The sequence below is a fragment of the Acinonyx jubatus genome, chromosome F2 (assembly GCF_027475565.1).
Source record: "Acinonyx jubatus isolate Ajub_Pintada_27869175 chromosome F2, VMU_Ajub_asm_v1.0, whole genome shotgun sequence".
Classification (NCBI taxonomy): Eukaryota; Metazoa; Chordata; class Mammalia; order Carnivora; family Felidae; genus Acinonyx; species Acinonyx jubatus.
The window spans coordinates 28,481,486-28,497,537 of record NC_069394.1 but is presented as its reverse complement, the minus strand read 5'-3'; the positions used below and the strand labels follow the sequence as shown (position 1 = coordinate 28,497,537).

General features: G+C 40.2%; 1 protein-coding gene across 2 annotated transcripts in view; it reads right to left on the bottom strand.

The window, feature by feature from the left end:
* SYBU (syntabulin) overlaps window positions 1-16,052 on the bottom strand; it is a 111,400-nt gene that overhangs the window by 72,891 nt on the left and 22,457 nt on the right. Inside the window, exon 1 of one of the 2 annotated variants that reach the window (XM_015070423.3) lies at window positions 3,490-3,726. The exons of the other annotated variant lie outside the window; for it this stretch is intronic. The gene's annotated coding sequence lies outside the window, so the exon portion shown is untranslated. Of the gene's footprint in view, window positions 1-3,489; window positions 3,727-16,052 lie in introns of those variants that run through there. 2 annotated transcript variants of the gene reach the window in all.

Genomic DNA, 16,052 nt, shown 5'->3' with positions numbered 1-16,052 from the left:
GCTCGTCGGGTCCGCCCGCCCGACCTTGCCGCCGGCACTTGCCCCTAGTACCGCGCACCCCTCCCGCTCTGCTGAGCCCGACCCGAAGCGGGCAGGCCGGGGCTCCGAACATCTCCAGCCTGGAGGTGCCCGACCCCCTCGCTTTGGCACCTTAGGGTCCGGTTTGAAGGGGTGCACGTCTGAGAGAAAAACGGAGAAAAACTGCGATATCACGAAGAGCCAAAATGGAGAAAGTTTTTTCCCTCGCGGCCCCTCCCTGCCCTCTCGGGTTTTTAGTCAAACATACGGCTCCCCACAATTACCTCGCCCGAGAGAGATGGGGCGGGTGCCCCTGCACCGGACCCCAGCCAAGCCAATGCTGCAGGACTGACACAGCAGCTCTTGCAAGGATCTCAAAGGCCGAGATTCTCCTTGGGGGATTTACATCAGAAAGTGCAGGGAAAAAACGACGGGGCCGGTTCCCAAGGGCTTGGAGAGCCAGGCTGTTTAAAGGCGAGGGCAGCCTTTTTTCTCCATCTCTGCCTTGAAGCGGTGGCCGGGGATGCGCCCCGGGGCACACTGCTATGGGAAGGGCACTACACCTGAACTCAGAAACCCAGCGCACTACTACTCTCTTCCAGCCGATGCCTTTACCTTAAAGTTCTTGACCTCTCTGAACCTCAAGTTTACCCTCGTTTAATTGAGGGATAACAATAGTATCTACCTCGAAGGTAGCTGTGAGGATTAGATGAGGAAAATAAAACAGTTGTACCCAAAACAGTTGACTGAACAGAACTTTCCAAAGGGCACTTAAGTCACGTTCAGGTCACCCATTCAGTATTTGCTGAGGCCTCTCACATGACAGAAAAAGCATTTGTGAGACATACAAATTTGTTCAAAAAGCTTAAAATCTGTCCAACTGAAGACTTAAAATAGACATCATCAGCTGGGTCATGGGCCTTACTTATTAAAATTACTACAGTTAATCTTACGCAAGTCAACATATATAATAACAGATGTCCTTTACTCAGAATTGGAGGATATTCTTAGTAATGTGGACAGGACACAGTCTGATCCTTACGCACAGTGTTGTACATGGGAGGACTATAATCCTTGAAAATTATATTTGAACCACCACCATCCCCATCTGTCTGCCCTGCAGACAGCATTTTTCCGAGTCCTCAAATCTCAAATCTAGGAATGCGCGGTGTGAGTCCAAAGAGAGCCTGAAATCAGAGCATTAGAGAAATCAATTTGCCTTTTTCCTATATTCCTAAAGAAATTTTATCACATACATCTTCATGACTTTTCAATCTACTTAGATTTCTTAAGCAGTGAGCCTGGTAGTCTTAGGGTTCTTTATTTGGAAAGAGGGGGTGATTAATTCATACTTTCTATACCCACATTGTCTTGGATAAGGACTTCAGAAAAGTGATGATTCCTACAGTCTATTATTTCCAAAATTATGTGCCCAAGGACATGTAGTATGATATAGAAATGCACTGTTAAGGCCAAAATGTGCCTCTGAATTCACTACTGAGAATTGAGAATTGAGTCTGGGGGCCTCATAGTAGAAACACTCCCCACTGAGCTGTCCAAATCAGAACCTCGGAGTCATTCTTGACTTTTTCTTCTCCCTCATAAAGCCCCCACAGAAACCACCAAGTCATCTCCATGATACTCTAGTAATAATATCTTGAATCTGATTTCTTCTGTCTACCGTTCCACTCTATTATCTGCATTTAGAGTCTAAACCACAAACATCCCAGATGATTGCAGTAGTGGTCTAACAGAAGTTGTCTTGTTCCCAATCGTGCCTCTTATTCCTTTCTTGCCAGTTTTTAAATTTTTCCACAAGGCCTTTCTGAATGGCCAAATCAAGCCATGTTTCTTCATTAAAACTCATTAATCACTTCTCAGGTGTCCTCTAAGTAATATTCAAACTCTTGAATGTGGCACAGAGGCCTTTCATGATCTGGCCTTCTTTACCTCTCTGATCTCATTTGTTACCATTCCTCATCCACCATCCTCCCTCCTTACCTACTCCTCCTCTCTGTCCCCCCTTCCCAACCTCTGCTCCACCTACAAATGGATAACCCTCAAACTGTAGAACTTTCAGTTCTCTGGAGGTGTCATGTTTTATTTTTCCTCGAAACTGTTTACATGCTGGTCCCTCCGTCTAAAGCATTTCTTGCATTTGACTCCCCTTAACCCCCTTCAACTCCTAAAGATACATTAAGTTTCATTTTAGAAACAGCTTCTTCCACAAAACCTCCCCTGACCCTCCAAGGTCAGTCCTTACATATTTCCAGGACACCCGTTTTAAATTCACCCCAGGAAAGCTGTTAAGATCTTGTATAAGAATTCCCTATTTATTTGTCTGTCTTCGCCAGGGATCACAGGCAGTACCTAGTACAGGTCCTGTCATACAGAAGGCATTCAATATACAACAGTCAAATGAATGGTGATGGATGAGTGAGTTCTATAAGCCCATAAGAAGTCCATCAGTACAGGGTAAAGAAAATAGGCAACTTCTGTTTTGCAAATGACTCAGATAAAGCTGCTTCCAATATGTCTTTGTATTTGATGATGGGGTGTGTGCCTAAAAAACCCAACATGTGTTCAGTGAAAGCTTTTACTGCAGAAGTGCAGGCAGTGAGAGGCTGTGCAGTAGCCCCGCTGTCACCATAGCAACCCTGCCAAGGGAAAGGCTGATGATTTAGTGTTCTAACGTCTCTTAGCTCTGTACTTTTGGAACCCAAGCCTGTTTTTCTGCTGTTCTAAAAGGCAAGTTTTACAAATGATAATATCTATGCTGCCTTTAATTTCATTCAAGTATTTCTCATGTCATTAACAGAAATGTCTTATAACGTTTGGATTATACCACCAAAGAGATATAATCTATTATAGCATATTATATTCATCTTTCATCTGCTTTAAAATATTCTCATGCATCATTTTCCATTTCTACTTACTTATTTTGTAGTCTCATTTTGTAATTTTGTGGTTTCTCCTTTAGAGATGAGTGTAATGCTAGGTTTTAGAAAATATCAGCTGCTTTAGAAGACTAGAACCCATCTAGATTATAAATAATATCCATGCCCAGGCCTGGGAAGGAACTGGAAAGATAGGGTGTTATAGTTTGGGGAGAAAAGAAGGATGTGCAGGTAATTATGCCCCCCAAATCTAGGATATATTATTTCTTTGTTTATGTGAAATTTATAGTTATCAAATGAATAATCTCTTTCATTTATACAAAACTTTATATTTTCAGAGCTCTATTTTTAGAACCTCACTTGAACCTCACAAAAATCCTATGAGGTGCATGTGGCCAATTCCTAAAATTAAAGAAGTGAAAAAGGACAGGTTTTTATTGATAGGAACCCCCCAGCCTGCAAACTTAAGAGAAAAGACAATATATATAAATGCACTGCAAAGAGAAAACATCTCCACCATACAACCGAGACCTACTGCAGTACCCCCCCACCTCTGCTCTCCCTCACAGCTCACCTGCGTGTGTATGCTGAGGGCTTCTCCGGACTCAGTCAAGGCTGACAAAGCACCATCTCCTAATCCTATCAGCTGTGTGAGCTAGCGCTGCCTTCTGTCTCAGTGACCCGATGTTGGGTGATCTGCACAGCAACAAGGAGCAGCTGACGTGCTTTACAACACGTCATGAGGAGAAGAAACTGCATTCTGGGGCATCCTGGGATTTTTTTGTGGTGGGGTGGAGACCCATATTTTTCTCACCAGGGAGAGAGCAGTCCATTTCCCCTTAGAAGTGTGTGTGAGTGATCAATCCTCCTCTTAGATTTTGTGTGTTAATGTTACTTTATGGTTAAGGGATTTTGCTGTTGTAAAACTGTAATGAGTAGAATTCTACAAGATCTCTCCCTGAGGAGGGGGGCCAGAGAGTACCTGGGTCAGAGAGGGGAGTGGGTAGCCTGAAGTAGGGCCGGCTAGAACAGCCAATGGGTTCAGAGTGTGTCACTTATTTCTGCTCTGCAGAGCCCTCAGTCAGAGGCATCTCACAGATGAAGAACGGGAATTAAGGAAAAGTCCAGCTGAAGAGGCAGAGAGGTTGAGGGTTGGGGGCTTTGAAGGATGGTAAAGATACCATCTTCCACTTGTCTGATGGGGGAGCAAACATGAGGTAATCCTCCCCAAATGCCATCTGCTGTTTGTGGCCTTTTGCCCATTTTTAAGAATAGGGACAGATACCAGCCAAAGACACAGGGATGGTGATTGTATTGAACAAATTGGGGACACGTGGTTGGACAAGTATGTGTATACTTATCGGGGCAGTAGATTCAAACAACTAAAACTAAGATGCTCTAGAAAGTGTGAGTGTCAAGGTTGTCACCCAAATAGGAGAAACTGAGTCTTGACATTTACCTAATGAAAAGCTTCAAATGACTGGACAAGACAGCAAGATGTGTGGGTCTTACAGATTTACAGAAAGGGCAAAGAAAGTTATCTGTAAGGTAGACATAGGAAGGCCTAAATCCAGAGGCTGAATTCTGGGTGGAGAGAAAATCACCTTCCACTCTTAGGAGACCAAGAGACCAGAAAGTATGAGAAGCACAGGCTGTTGAAAGCTGCCTGAGCCCAGGGCGGGGAAGCAGCGACCTGGAGAGAAGATGAGGCTGAGAGTCTTTTCACACATGGAATGGGCAGAGCAGGTACCCCAGGCTGGAGGCTCTGGAGGATTCATGCAGCATCCACACCAGTCTAGGTTTAGAAAAGAAATGTATGATCTAAGTTCCTAGAAAGCAGATCTGTGGCTAGATTTGAGTTACATTAAGATAAAAGAACCTGTTTTCCATTATATCGTTTATTTCCATGATCTTTCCATTTAGCTTTCTAGTAAATGTTCTTCTCCTTCTCCTTCTTCTTTTTTGAAATTTTGCCTTTATTTCTGCTAAAAGATGGGGGAGTGGGGAAGGATTTTGAGATTGTCTACTCAAGGGGCCAGAGCAGTATAGCAAAATGGAGCAGAGCACCCCTAGAGGCCAACTCCTGTGATGGTAACTGCAGGAGTCCAGGGGAAATCTTGAAGCACCAAGCAAGCCAGTTATACTTTTGAGAGTCCTCCTAGGACACTGCTGTGAACACCTTTCCCTCATCACCTGAAATCCTGTGACCTAATGAGTAAATTTAGCCCCTGTTATGTAGTTGTAGCCACTTTCCTGCAGAAAAATAAATCCAGAATTTGGGAAACTAGCCAATGTTGTTTCATCTGCCTATGTGTCCTCTTTAGCTATTTCTATAATACTGTTTAATCAAAGGGGAAGAGAAGTACTTTTTCTTTAAAGATAGCTTTAATGTTTTCTTTTTAAAGATATAAAAACCACATCATCAAAATTTGGGAAAAGAAAAATATTACTCACCATCTCATTGCCCTAACATCAGTTATCCATATTCCTTCTGTTAGCATTTTTGTGTATTTGCTTTCAGGCTTATCTATTGTGAATCAAAAACAGGACTGTTGAAATGAGAATAAAATTCTCACTTGGGGCCTCTTGAGGCCATCGCATCTGGCTATTTCTGGATGGCTGTGGTAAGCTCCCATGCCCATTGTTTTCCCAGAAGTCATTCCCCTCTGTTTTCCTATGATTGGGCACTAATACAGGATATTAGGCTCTTGGTCCTCCTTACCATTGTTGACAAACAGCTGGGGCTGCAGCCAGACACTCAGAAGCTCAAGGGTATCTTCCCAGGTTCCTGGCCCTAGTGGTTGCTGGACCAGCCAAATGTTTCATGAAGAGCTGCCAGCAATATGATGGAGAATTAGCAAATTCAAGGCTTGAGAATGACCTCAACTCAGAGGGTGGTAGAGAAACATCTGTGTCCCTTTCAAATAGAAGCCCAGCTAGTGGCCTGCCATGATATGATGCTGATTCAAGGGATAACAGGAGAGTGAAATGAGTTTCCTGAAGTCTGCAAAGACATCTGTATTGAAAAGAAAGTAGTTTAATAAAGGACATGGATTCTCCTGTCCCACAGGCCCTTCTTTGCCTCTTTCTGACTGGGTAGCCTTAGATTACCTTAACCCCTCTAGGACTCAGCATATGATAAGTGCATATTAATTAAAATAAGGAAGGAAGGAAGGAAGGAAGGAAGGAAGGAAGGAAGGAAGGAAGGAAGGAAGGAAGGAAAGAAGGAAGGAAAGGAGGGAGGGAGGAAGGGAGGAAAGGCTGGAGGGAGGGAAGGACAGAAAGAAGAAAGAACATTTTGTACAAGTTAATGTCTTTGGGGAAATTAACTTCTCTGATCCTCATTTTCTCACCTATAAAATGGACTTAATAACAGTAATTACTTCATAGTGCTATTGTAAGGATTAGATAAGAATAACTGCAAAGCCTATCATTTATGTTGGGCACATGGTAGAGCTTAATAGGTACCCTCTCTCCCTCAGGATCAACCACCATTTCTATCTCCTGCTTGCTTTTTTCATATTCTCCTTATCCTGAAGATTTTTATTTTAACTTTTATTAAAGGGAAGCACTAAGGTTTTCCCCAAGTGCTTGCTTCAGGAGCACATACACTAAAGTTTCTCCTCAGGTGACTTATGAGATAGAAAGAAAATTAATTTTTCATGGGAAAAGATGCTGACAGGACTTTTCTTCCCAAAATAAGATTAAAAAGGTGGAAGGCATGATAAATGACCTAATACCTATCATCCAACAATCCATCCATCCATCCATCCATCCATCCGTGTTTATTCCATTCCTATTCTGAGCCACACACTGGCTCAGATACTGTTTCCAGAGTATTCAAAGATGAACAGCTTCCTGTCCTCAAGTATCTCACAGCCCAATAGAGAAGATATGGGCATGGCCATAAGCTGCTACACTACTCACTGTGTTAGCATCTTGATAGATCAATATCCTGAGGGCTTGCCAGTATCCCCATTAGTCTGGGGTCTGAGGCTTCCAGGGGTGTTTTAAAACGAATTTCAAAGGACAGATAGGTCCTATTATAACTTTGGCCCATGTAGAGTTCCTTTCTCTCTCTCCTGTCCTCTTCTGTTTTCTCTTTTCCCCTTCCTTCCCCTTCCTAGCCCTTCACTCCCTCATTCCCACCTCTCCCCCCTCCCCCACCCCCACTCTTCTTTTTACTTGGAGAGACCTGCTACTCTACATACTGGCCTAGGATGGACTGATACAGAGAGAAGCTTTAGGTTTCCCCTTGAATCTTTACTGTTTGACTGTAATCTTCTGGAAGAAAAGGGTTTGTTTCAGAGTTTTGATTACCTAATACAGCATCAAGCACATATCTGGTGCTTCAATCAATATTTTAATTAGCAATATTATTTAAAATTTCAAGAACACCGTGTTATACTGCCACCTATTGGTTCATTAGTGAATTGTTTCCTGACAGGTAAAGTCTTTCCTTTTGGTTTGCTACCAAGTCTTCATAACACACCTTAACAGTGGCCTTATTCAAACTTCCATCACTTACAGAAAATTTCTTAAGTTTAAGGCTACACATAACTGAATACGTGGGCATGATAATGAGTATGTACTTTGTGGTCTGACATACAAATAGTTCCAAATGCTTTTCTTCTCTTTATCTGCTGAGCCACTGTAGACAAGCAAGGGAAGTCATATTTGTAAGTCATATTCAGATATTCCCTACCCTTTATATTTCCAGATCTATTTATTAAATTATTAGACTCCATCTTTTAGCAGTTTTAGGTTTACAGAAAAATTAAGCAGGAAGTACAGAGTTTCCATTTACTGTTTCAAAGATCAAAAATAGATCTCAGAATTTTGGACACAATCCATTCCTTTTTTTTTTTTTTTTTAAATCTTTGGACACAATCCATTCCTAATTAAACTCTACATCTGAAGAGGGTGCAAGCAAGTGCCTATCAAATGGATCTACATCCCTCACCTCTTCCATACCCCCTACCTGCTTGGTTTGCCTCCAAGATCTTCTAACTTCATGGTGGACTCAAGGCCAAGACTCCTGGATCTTTCTTGAATGCTCTTTAAAAAAATTTTTTTTCAATGTTTATTTTTGAGAGACAGAGACAGAGTGTGAGTGGGGGTGGGGCAGAGAGAGAGGGAAACACAGAATCGGAAGCAGGCTCCAGGCTCCAGGCTGTCAGCACAGAGCCAGATGCGTGGCTTGAACTCAACAGAACCATCAGATCATGACCTGAGCCAAAGTCGGATGTGTAACCGACTGAGCCACCCAGACACCCCTTTGATACTCTTAACAGCACTACCTCTCCTCTGACCTGAAGCTGAGCACAGGGTAGGCGGTAAGCCCCACATGCCTGCAGATGGATGACACAGCCAGACTTGCTCTCCAGCTGCAGGGGGACTTCAGTGCTGCCTGGCAATCATTTTAAGGCCCTTCATCAGCATGCTCTCCTATTTTCCACAGGGTCTATCTGAAACCCCCACACTTTAAATCTACTGGCCTACCAACTCCACCTTCATGCTATTCAGATGCCCTTATCTCCTGACTAACAAAATAAAAGCTATTAAGAGAGCTGTCTCAATCTCTTGCCTCCAAACCTACAAATTCACTTGCTTCCACCCCAACCTCTCCATTTCTGGTCCTTCAGAATGGAAGTTATCCCTCTTCTGTACAAGGGTAATTCTTTTACTTGGGCTTTGAGTCCCACTTTTTCCACATCTTAAAGTTATCCCATCAGTTAGTCCTTCTAAGACTCCAGGTTTCTATTTCTTTATCTATAAAATGGGGCAACCATGGTACCTACCTCATAGGGTTACTATGAACATCAGAAGAGTTAATACATGTGTAGAACTTGGAAGAGTGCCTAGGGTACATCAAGCACTCAATGGCTGTTCACTGTGATTATTAGCTATTATTATTTTTGATAACTTTAACTTACTTTTTCTATCAGAGAGTTCACATCACCATTTAAACATGATGAGTCCTTTCCCAACTAAGTAAATGACTTTCTTAAACTCTTATATCTCTCTAGTACTACCCAGTAGCTTCTCCCAATTCATCATCAAACCCCTGAAAGAGTCTATGTTCTCATGTCTCACATTCTCCTTGCCCTTTCACTCTACTCATGGATGTACCACCACTCTGTCAAGAGCTCATGCCCAAAGTAAAAAATTACCTCCATTTGGTTTAATCTAATGGCTAGTTTTTATCTTAATCTTGACCTCTCAACAGGCTTTAGGATAAACACTCCCACACTTTTGAAAACTGCTTTCCTTCTGTAACTCAGCCCTCTTGTTTTTTCCCCACTTTTCTGTATCCTTTCTGGCCATTCCTTAAATGTTGATGTTCCTCAGTTACTAGCTCTGACCCTCTCATATTTTCATCCTACCTTCCCTCCCTAAGTAATATCTTTCCTTTTAATTGCTTCAATTATTACTTATAGGCAGATATTCCATAAATTCTACAAATTCACATCTCTATTGCATGACTATCCCATTAGCCATCTGGGTATCTTGAGTTTTGTATGCTATAGAGTCCACAAACTCACTATATTCCAAACTGAATCTATCATATTTCCTCTAAAAGCTAATCTTCCTTCTGTGTTCTCTATATTAATAAATGCTATTATCCTGCAGGCCCAGGAAGCTGGGTGGTACTCTGAGCTCTTCTCCTTCTCCTTTACAACTAATTGGAACTGAAGTCATAGCTTTTCTACCTGTTAATTATCTTTAAAACATGTTCATTTCTTTACATCTTTTCCTGTCTGGATTTCTAACCTGGCCTACAGACTTGTCTCCTTCAGTACATTTTTAAACAGTAGCCACAGTGATCTCTTAAAAGTGCAGATCTGATCACTCTCTACCCCACCCTGCATCTCCTGGCCCAGTGGAGGCCTTTCAATGCTCACCATTGCCTTGAAGATAACATTCATACACTAACATATGGCTTGCAAGGTCTCATGATCTAATCCTTGTATTCTACCTTTGACTTTCACAAATGTTGTTTCTTCCACCTACAACACTTTCCAATCTCTAACCTCCATCTCCCACCACCACCATCTGGTTACTATTGCCCTTCAGAGAGATTCATTGAAAAATATGACTTGTTAGAGTCATGAATTTACTCCAGTCTTGAGTGTGAAATAGAAGAGAATGATTTCTGGCTTTGAAAATGCTTTCTGCTGTAACCATACGGGTGGATAGTATTATGGAAAGATAAATCCATATTAAAGACAAGATGAACATGGGAGCTGTGTTAGCTTTTGGGCTAGTAACATGAGTTGAAGGGCAATTCAAAAGAACTTTTTAGTGATCAAGTGAAATAATGACTTCCAAATTAGTATAACTTGAAAAGCTTCTGCCAGAGATAATACATATGTTTCATCCTATTTATTATAAAATATTAATCTTAGCTTCATTATTCTAATAGACTCACTTCTCTCAAGTGAGAATTCATAGCATGCTCTTTGAAAAAGTATTCCCCTGACTCCTTGTTATAGTTTTCCCTCCTTTCCTCCTTACCATTTATTTGACTTTTAGTATTAAAATAGAAAACAATTTTAGATGAGGATTTATTTTTTAAAAAGACAATGGCATTTATATTTTTAAATACTCATATGGTTGCATTGCTGTATTTTTTTTTAAATAATAAACTCAGGAAAATGCAACTTTTTCAACTGTATAAATGCCTTAAGTAGATCTATGTTGAAACTTGGAAAATTTATAATAAATAGTTACTGGGACAAGAGAATACTAGAACATCCCACAATATAAACCCTTCTTATATACACTTGAGAGCAGAAGGTTTCCTAATGTTTGAGATGCTAAGTATAGAAGCGTGAGTTTGTTAAAACCAATGTGCTTGCATTTCTCATAGTAAACATGTATAATTTCTGCATATAAATTACAACTTTTTTTCTGTCTACCTTAAAGCCAGTAGTTCTCTCCCCAGAGTTCTAAATTCAGAAACACTTCTATGGGAAAGGACCATCAAGCGCTGCAGATGGAGAATAAATATAGACTTAAGAATCTTCTGTTTTTCATTTTTGGCTTTTAATTATGCAATAACAGATATCTGAAATGGTATTTTTTAAAATCACAGTGGAGCTGAAGCAAATAAAAATTAGGCAGTTTCTGTAATATTCACCTAAGAACTGCCTTACAGAGTTACACTTTCATTGTTATAAATCCTATCCTGTGAATTCCAGGCTTTTTATAAATAACTGATTTTATTTATTCAACAAATATTAACTGAGCCTTTCCTTGGTATGTGCCAAGAACCCTGGTAAATATTAGTGGACATTTGGCTATTTTGGCTTGGCAGTCGAAATAGATATAATTTTTAAATTTTACTCTGTGCCTTCAACAATCCTGGGACTGTTGCCTGGCCATGGAAAATAAAGGCAGAACAATGAACCCCATCCAACCATGCTGCCATGCTGCATCCTTTTGGGCAATTTTTAAATAATAACATAAAATATGATCATTTTACATTTATGGGATAATGACATGACCTTAATATTAATAACTTCAATTTCCACCTTTAAACAACATTTGAAGATAAAGCAAAAATAAAAATGCAAGCATAAACATGACAAAATGATACTATTTATTAATGCTGGACAGATGTGTATTTTTTTCTCCGAAATCAAGAAATGTGGTCAAGTGAAAATACAGCAAATCTTTCTTCCCCTTGGTTGAGTCCCATGAATCCCTTTTCCATAGAGCACTGCTATTTCTATACATATTAAAAACTTGGGGCACCTGGGTGGCTCATCGGTTGAACATCCAACTCTTGATTTTGCTTCAGGTCATGATCCCAGGGTCGTGGAATTAAGCTCCACATCAGTCTCCACACTGAGGCCTAGTGTGAAGCCTACCTAAGATTCTCTCTCTCTCTCTCTCTCTCTGCCCCTCTCTCCTGCTTGCACACTTTCTCTAAAAACAAAAACAAAACACACCTAAATGGACACACAACAACCCCTTAATGATAAGAAGCGTACTCACTTTTTCATTCTATTTTGCCAGAATACTTCTGTTAATACACTTTACTGCAAACCAGTCCCGTCTCCATAATTTACAAATAGAGTTAGAGATAATGGCGATTTACAGAGAGAATTTGAGTAGAAAATTCTGCTTCCTTTTTTGTATTAGAAGAATATGGTTCTTCTTCACACCTGAGGTTTTCTGAGGGTCTTTTGCCTAAAGGTAATTTGTTTGTTCTGGTGAGCTTGAAAAGAAAGAAAAGGTTGACAGCAGGTCTGTGTTACATAGTCCTGACACTGGGCCTTCTGCAGAAATGTGCATTAGATATTCAAGCCCTGCTGAAGTATTTTATTCCTGTAACCTGACTTCATCCTTTCCTTTCCACTGTTGCCATTGAAACTGGAAATGACTGCAGAATACAAATCGTATGATTAATATTTGGAAATTTGTCTTTGTAGTTTTTCAGCACCGCTGCCAAATTTCTGGCCTAGAGAGCTGCGGGAGGCTTTTCAACCTGAAACCTTTGAGCAATCCCATTCTCTAGCCAACCGGGAAGCATCCACATGATTTAATTGTAGGAGCCTTTCAAAGGGATTAATAGACACTTCGAGTTCTTTGCATATTTAAGGCTTGCTCATTTGTGGGTCGTAATTTATATCCAATAATTTTAAACACTAAGATGCATCTTCTTTATGGAGCCCCCCAAAATGTGATTTGAATAGCATCAGTATAAAAGCATTTATACTTATCAGTATAAATGAGTATAAACGAGGTCTCTTTCCCTAAAAATTTTAATCACAATATAGATGATCCCTCATTTAATCTGATCCTACTGAAAGATGCTACTTTTGGGTTTCTTTCTGTATTCATTAGTACATCACTGAGTGCACCGCACAAGGTCCCTTTATAGATCCTCTTGAGAGTGAGGTAGCACTTGTCAAGAAACAAGTGACAGAGAGCAGATCACACTGTCCCTCAGAAAGGCAACACTATCTGGAGAGTAGGTTTAATACCTCAATGAGGAGAAGAAAGTATAGGACAAAGTTTAGACTAGTCAACATCTTCAGGAAGCTCTGGTTTCTCATTTGTAGGACTGGACTTCTGATCTTCTCAGTGACCAGGCTTTTAAACTGAGGCAGTAACACAAGAAAAAGGCTTTGCCTGCCCTGTTTTCTATGCTGTAACTAGTGCATCCCGTCGGTATTCTTTAGTGTTGTTAGACCGTCTTCCACAAATTCTGCTAAAGTTTTTAATTCAACAAACAGTGGTTGTTTGATAAAAATTATAAAGAGAAGTGTGGCAAAAATGTCAACAAAGCCAGTGTTTTCAACGTGTTCACAGCTGCTAGCTCTCTAAGTGGTGAAGACAATGTATTGAAACCAGGAAAGGCATTTCCTGCTTGAGCAGGTTGGAAACTTCTCTCTTCATTTAGAGATTAGAGCTAATAGTGTCACCCACTAAACTAATATGCTTGTTTTCACATCTACTCCAAGTACTGAGTCTGTGTTAAGAATTATTCCTCAGGGGCGCCTGGGTGGCTTGGTCGGTTAAGCGTCGGACTTCGGCTCAGGTCATGATCTCACGGTCGGTGAGTTCAAGCCCCGCGTCGGGCTCTGTGCTGACAGCTCAGAGCCTGGAGCCTCTTTCAGATTCTGTGTCTCCCTCTCTCTCCGCCCCTCCCCTGTTCATGCTCTGTCTCTCTCTGTCTCAAAAATAAGTAAACGTTGAAAAAAAATTAAAAAAAAAAGAAAAAGAAAAAAAAGGGAAAGAAAAAAAAAGAATTATTCCTCAAATCTCTGTATTCGTCTGCTTGGCCTCTTTTAAGCTCAATAATTTAAAATTTGGCAAAGGAGTCTTACCCACACAGAACTTATACTTCATTTTATAGGCACTAGCACTTGTTTTTGGACCCAATGGAAAAGTACTGGGTTTGCTGAACAGTGATCATGAGATCATGTCTGACGGCTTTTCCAATGATGTGGGTGAGACTTATGTTTACTTTCAGCAGGGTAGTCTTGCCCCAAGTCTGCTCCACGATGGACTTGTAGTTGGGCAATGAGAGAAAATTACCCAAGGGAATTTCCAGTTTGGCTAATGTGTAGGCAACAGCAAACAACGTGACAATCTGCTACCTCTTATTTGCTTCGGCACCTGTAAGACTTGTATTCAGGATTGTCAAATTGAAGTTCTCCATTGTAACAGGGTAGGGACTTTTCAAAGCTGATAACCCTTTGTTGCATTTCCCTGCCTAGGTGTTTATTTATGCTGTCCTTTTTTCAACGAGGAACACAGAATGTTAGAATGTATTTCAGAGTGGCTCAATTTGAATTTCTTCTTTTGTACACAGAGAACAATAAATTTTACCAACCAAAGCTCCACTGCTAGATTCATAGGGGCTCTTCACCTCTGTTCGCCATATTTAAACTTAAACTTTAAACAATAAGTGCTATTTGTTGTTCGTTCCCTTCTGCTTTCACTTAGACTTCCCCCTCTCTTCCAAACCTTATAGCCCTTTTGCAGTTCCTCGTAAATAGGTGCAATCTAGTAACAGTATGAGAAGGGAAAAATACATATTTACTATCATTAATTAGTTTTAGAGACTGAGGTGGGTGTTTTTGTAAAATGGTTGCATAAGTCAGTTTTAAAAAATTACACTGCTAAACTCCTAAGTATACTGGTCTTGTGAAAATACAAATGCTGCATGGAAAAGAACAAAAAAAATTGGTTTTGCTCTTATATCAGCTGTAATGTTTATGAAGCAAGCAGCCAGTTAGTCAATTAGCCAAATAGCTCTGATGAAATGAGTCTAAAATATACCTAATTCTGAGCCATCATGTGGCAATATCCATTTGGCTTCATTTATTTTATTTTATTTATTTTATTTTTTTTAACATTTATTTATTTTTGAGACAGAGAGAGACAGAGCATGAACGGGGCGGGGAGGGTCAGAGAGAGAGGGAGACACAGAATCTGAAACAGGCTCCAGGCTCTGAGCGGTCAGCACAGAGCCCGACACGGGGCTTGAACTCACGGACTGTGAGATCGTGACCTGAGCCGAAGTCGGCCACTTAACCGACTGAGCCACCCAGGCGCCCCTGGCTTCATTTATTTTAATAAGAAATAGATAGATATCTTTCCACATTGATTTAAAGTTTAAAATAAAACCAGAACCATATTTTTTTGTTTGTTTGTAAATCAAAAAGTCAAAGCCCTTTTTCTTGTGAGGCTAGGAATAAAGCTGGTCCACAGTTATTCACAATTATAATAAATTGCTTCCATCAGAACTATGGTAGAAATTACAAATGATTTTAATGTCATTTGATTATTTATAAGTATTGGAAAGATGAGTACATTAGAAACTTTGTGGACGTGTACTTAACTATGTCGGGATCTCAAATAATCCAATCAGGATTCCCAACTATTGTCTGATTTTTCAATGCAAAGGTTTATTTTCCAAGTCTCAAATGAGAATATATTTCCAAGTGTAGTGTGGCCAGCCTATTGGTGAGATCATTAGTGCCCAAGCATAGGAAAACCTTTAATTCAAGTTTTAAGAAAACAATAACATGATCAACAAGAAAAAACAGAAGTTAGAAATAAGATAAAAGCAATAACCTGAGTAAAAATAAAATAAGACACATTAACTGATGTTATTTTCTGCTCATTTGACAAGGATTAGTAAATGTTTCTGACATTACCATTTGACTCTTATCTCCAAATTATTTCACACTGAGCAAATGATGGAGAAGTTCTGACTGTGTCACTACTTTAACTTTTGACAAATAAAAGGCAGGTACTCGTTTCACAGTGAATGGAACTAAAAATTTATGGGTATTCTCAAAGGAAATTCTGGAAACGTACAGAGAACGTAGATCTTTCCACATACAACTCTGTAGTGGCTTACTCTGAAAATAATTATGAAATTCTCAACATCCTACCCCAAGAACCATGAGATAAAACAGGAGAAAGTTTAAGCTGAAATGATTTAAAGGAGAAAGGGAAACTAAGATGGTAAAAAAAAAAAAAGTGAGGATGTTGCATAAGGAAACTAAATCTCCAAGGCCTCTAATCTGGGAAGGGAAAGATGGAGAATATTTTGGACAGAAGCATGTACACTATACAGTGTACAGATACAGTGATCTCACACCCATCTAC